Below are 5,757 nucleotides of genomic sequence, written 5' to 3'. Positions count from 1 at the left end.
ATCCAGATGTTCAGATTTATAAATCAAAAACCGATATGCTTTACTTCTTTTAGAATATCCTATGAATACACAGTCTACCATCTTAGGTCCTATCTTAACCCTTTTAGGCATTGAAACTTTGACCTTTGCTAGACACCCCATACTTTGAAATATTTTAAGTTGGGTTTCCTTCCTTTCCATTCCTCATAAGGAATTGATTGTGTCTTACTATGGGGAACTCTATTGAGTATACAATTGGCTGTAAGGATAGCCTCCCCCCACAAGTTTTACGGTAAACTGGAACTTATAAGTAAGGCATTCATCATTTCCTTCAACGTTTGGTTTTTTCTTTCCGCAATTCCATTAGATTGAGGTGAATATGGGGCTGTAGTTTGATGGACGATTCTATTCTCTACACATATTTCGGCGAAGGGAAATTCATATTCTCCGTCTCTATCACTTCTTATCATTTTTATCTTTTTCTCTAACTAATTTTCAACTTCAGTTTTGTATTGCCTAAATGCATCTATTGTTTTATCCTTACTATTTAGCAAGTAGACATAATAGTATCTAGTGCAATCGTCAATAAAAGTTATGAAATACTCTTTTCCACCACGCGATGGACTTGACTTTATATCACAAATGTCAGTATGTACTAAGTCTAAAGGATTGGAATTCCTTTCAACTAACTTATAAGGATGCTTTACATACTATGATTCTACACATGTTTGACACTTTGATTTACTGCACTCAAAGTTTGGCAAAACCTTTAAGTTAATCAGTTTTCGTAACGTTTTGTAATTAACATGGCCTAAACGTTCATGCCACAAATTATAAGACTCAAGAAAGCAAGAAGAATTTGAAATTTTATTGATTTCAACATTCATTGTATTCATCTTATAAAGACCCTCGGTGAGATAGCCTTTTCCTACATACACTTCTCCTTTGATAATTACATTTTTTCTAAAAACGGTTACACATTTGAATCCGTTCTTTTCTAGAAGTGAAATAGAAATTAAGTTCCTATGTAACTCCGGAACATACAAGACATTGTTAAGTGTCAAGACCTTTCCTGAAGTCATTTTCAAGCCCACTTTTCTCATTCCTTCTACCTTAGCTGTAGCGGAGTTAGCCATGAAGGTCATTTCTTCAACTTGAGTCAGATCAAATGACGAAAACAACTTTTTGTTGGCACAAAAATGGCAGGTGGCACCAGAATCTATCCACCACTTGAGAGGATTCCCCACCAAGTTGAATTCTGTGACATAGCACACAGATCAATACATTCTTTGTTGGACTCAACCATATTAGCTTGGTCATTTTCTTGCCTTTCTTAGGGGCACGACAATTCGTGGACTTATGGCTAATTTTGCCACAGTTGAAGCACTTTCCCTTGAATTTCTTATTGGGTTTATTGATTCCTTGTTCAACTTTCTTCTTTTTCTTAGAGTTGTTTTAGTCGTCTTCAACAATATGTGCTCCATTAATTGCAAAATTTTCTTTTGACCTTCTCTCGGTAGCTTTATTATCCTCTTCAATTCGTAGTCGGACAATAAGATCTTCGATAGTCATCTCCTTGAGTTTGTGCTTCAAGTAGTTTTGAAGTCTTTCCACATAGGTGGTAGTTTCTCAATGATCGCTGCTACTTGAAATGCATCATTCACAATCAAACCTACAAAACAGTTTATGTGAGTACTAAGAACATTTTCAATTTGTTCAACTAAGGTATTTTTCAAAGATATACCTTTCTCTAGGAGATCGTGAATGATTACTTGCAATTCCTGCACTTGAGAGACAACCAATTTGCTATCTAACATTTTAAAGTCCGGGAACCTTGCAATAAAGAATTCTTAATTCCCGCATCTTCTGTCTTGTATTTTCGTTCTAGTTCTCCCCACAATTCCTTCGATGTCTTAGTTCCACTGTAAACATTGTAGAGGTCGTCTTGGAGACCACTCAATATATAATTCCTGCAAAGAAAGTCTGAGTTCTTCCAAGCCTCTACAATCATGAAATGCTCTTTGTCCGAGGTTCCCTCGAGTACCTCAGGAGAATCCTCACTAGTGAACCTTTGAAGGCATAGAGTGGTGAGATAAAAGAACATCTTTTGCTACCATTGCTTAAAGTCAATGCCCACAATTTTTTTGGGCTTCTCCGTAGGTGCCATTGGTTGCGGAGTATTTGCTTGACTTGTTGAAGCAATTCTAGTTTCCCCCACAGTTGTAACCACATCTTGCATTTGACTTTCATTAGTCATTTTTCCTGTCACCACAAGACAATAAAATTTAGTATTTTCAGAATACTATTTATAAAGTTAAGCAACTTTAAACTCTTCTTCTTGTTTCTAGTTAACGATGAAGTTTATATGACTTCCAATCATCAACCGAATGATCTTTAACTTGTGATAAAGATTTTATGTCTTCAAATTACTAGTTAAGTTCAAACGAAGTAGAAATCTTAAAGCTTTAATCTCCAAAAACAAGCAATACAGATTCTGCAAGAATTATTCCTTAGGATTGTTATTTTATGTAGTTTTTGGGTACAAAAGTCTGTATATACACAACAACTTCAACACTAGCTCAAGTTTAAAACAAGAATACTATGAAGTACAAAAACACCCTCAACACAATATCAAAGTGATCTTTCTAAGAAGTATGTTTTATGTTTTCAGAAATTAAGATGAAAAAGAAATATAAAGCCAAGTCCCCCGACTTCACGGAGTGTCCTTAAGGAATAATTTCCCTTACTGTACCTGAGATTTTGGAATCTTCCTCCCAGGATAAAATGGCTTTCAATCCAACTATAGTGGTACCTCAAATAATTGTATTCGTCAAACTCACTCAACGATTTGATTGATCACAAAGAATGTTTTGAAGACAAGAACAGTTTTTATTTTAGAAAATTTTTTATTCATCTCTAAACTTATGGATGAAAGCAGGTTTATATAGCCATCAGATGTCTCTTCTGAAAGGTGTCAATGGTTCACTTAAAAGGTATATCCTTTGGAAGAGTCATGTCTGTTCATTCGAAACATTGCATCTTTTTCTGAACAGACACAACTATCTGAACAGTCACACCTTTTACAAAATAATATGTCTTTTGCTCAAAGGTTGTGTCCCTCCATTTTCCAATCTTCACACCAATTAAACCCAACAGTGATTATATCTAAATTGATGGGTGGCCGGTCAATTGAATATTTATCATTAAAAATCATGTATAAATATATAAAAATGATATATATTAGACGTTAAAAGTTTTATTATTATAAAATATATGTTAAGTTTCGAACAACTTTAGTAAAATTATTTAGCTATTGTATTTGAGGTGTGGGTGTGGGGTGGGGGCGGGGGTGGAGGGGAGGTGGGAGATGAATTAGAAGGTATTTTGGGGCGGTGGTGTTTGAGTTTTTGCCCTGATTTTCTTACTATATTTAAGTTTTATTTTTTCTTAGAAGGAAAATAAAAGTTACCATAATTACTTTTACTTTTACTGAAAGAAAAAAAATATAATTCTTTTCATATTTGGCTAACCTTTTTATTGGAGGAAAGGTTTTGGACATCTATAAATAGAAGACCCCCTTCTCATGCCATAACATAGTAGCATCCACAATGTAGTCGTTAAAAGAGTCTGGTTTAGGGGGAGATTTCTCCCATAGGTTTATGCTTTTTCATAGGTTTTATTTTTTTAATATTGTTCTTAATATGTAGGTCGTTTGACTGAATCATATTAATAATATATCTTTTTAATATATGTTTTATTTTTCATCTGAGTTATCACCGTTAGTTTGCAAACTTCAAGCTTCTGCGTGACTCCCTCTCGATTTTGAACCCAACAAGTGGTATCAAAGCTTACGGTTCAATGGTCCAATGGTGTGGTGAGACGAGATTAAACAGGTTCAAAGCGGTTTCAAAATCAAGTTGCAACAATTTGGATGATAATGAAGATTTTTCGTCGAACTACATGTAGAGAACAAGTTTCAACCATATATTCAACACTCCTACTGCTGCATCTTTAAAAATAAAAATAAAATATTACTTTTAAATCAATTTTTAACCATGATATTTTAAACCTTATTTTTAACTATGGAAAGCAGCAATTATGAATTTTATATCAAGAACGAAGTTCATGCACGTGATATGAAGAGAAGACGGATCAAGTGAAGAAAATCAAGTCAAAAAGGGGAGATTTGTTAAGATTTTTGCCTGATTTTCTTACTATATTTAAGTTTTATTTTTTCTTAGAAGGAAAATAAAAGTTACCATAATTACTTTTATTTTTACTGAAAGAAAAAAATATAATTCTTTTCCATATTTGGCTAACCTCTTTCTTAGAGGAAAGGTTTTGAACATCTATAAATAGAAGACCCCCTTCTCATGCTATAACATAGTAGCATCCACAATGTAGTCGTTAAAAGAGTCTAGTTTAGGGGGAGATTTATCCCATAGGTTTATGCTTTTTCATAGGTTTTATTTTTTTAATATTGTTCTTAATATGTAGGTCGTTTACCGAATCATATTAATAATATGTCTTTTTAATATATGTTTTATTTGTCATCTGAAATATCACCATTGGTTTGCAAACTTTAAGCTTCCGCATGACGCCCTCTTGATTTCAAACCCAATAAGTGGTGCATTGTACATGTCAAGGGAACCTTATATTAGCGTGTACCCATATTGTCATTCAACAAACAAAAAATATAGGAAGCAGTGGATAGTTAGGTTTGTTTTCTTTATGGATTAAAATAGAAATTGAAAAGAAATGACCTAAATTAACAACTCCTAATAATATATATAATCAGAGAAGCCTATGCTTGATTATTTTTTATTTTGTGGAAGGATACAGTAAAATGACTTAGATTGCTATATTTATTGTGTGTATAGACGGTGACACAAGACAAACAAGAGGAGCATGAAACAGCCACAAAAACAATTCAATACACCCTCCAAAACAGTCCACAAACCACAATAAATCATGGACCAAATGGAGACCTCACTCGGATTCGACATATACAACAAGAATACAAGAAACAACGGTGTATTTGATACCCAAAACAGCCACAAATCGTGAAGAACAAGATGACAACAAGAACACAAATTTTCGGATTCAACAAGACACAAAAACAGTCCACTACAAACAATAACAAGATTACAAGAATAAAAGGATAGATAGTGAGATATAGATTTGTTACAAGACTTAGGAACAAAGTGTGATTACTTAGGAACAAAGTGTGATTCAAACACTAAACCCCTAATTAATGTAACAACAACACCACACTCTTACGGTGACCACCAAGAGAATCACTCACCTCAAGATCTACCGTTTCCAAGCAAAGAACAATATTGGCTTTTCCAAGCCCAATACTAAGGATGACTTTTTCAAGCCCTAACTAAGAACTATACTAAGGTGTTGCACTCTCCAAAGAGAGAATAAGTCTTTCAAATGTTCATCATTCATTAACTAAAGAGAAATGACCTAAAATAGACTATATATAGTATATTACAAAAGAAAGATAAAATGACTCCAATGCCCTTAATGAGGTAGGTGGCAATGGAGTGTCATTTAGACAAGGCTAAAAGAACAAAATGATCTTGAGGATAAGTTACCAAAATGACCTTAATAAAAGGGGCCAAAACCTTAAACCATCAAATGTGGTCCAAACCCGTGAGTCCTCTAGTCTTCAAGGCTCCAAGCAATCTTTAACACACGGGTTTGTTTGATGGCATGCTCAAATAACCCCTACAAGTATGATCCCGTGCCCTCCATGGGACCAAAGCTTGA

The sequence above is a fragment of the Capsicum annuum genome, chromosome 2 (genome assembly GCF_002878395.1).
Source record: "Capsicum annuum cultivar UCD-10X-F1 chromosome 2, UCD10Xv1.1, whole genome shotgun sequence".
NCBI classification, from domain to species: domain Eukaryota; kingdom Viridiplantae; phylum Streptophyta; class Magnoliopsida; order Solanales; family Solanaceae; genus Capsicum; species Capsicum annuum.
Note: the sequence above shows the minus strand (reverse complement) of the source record.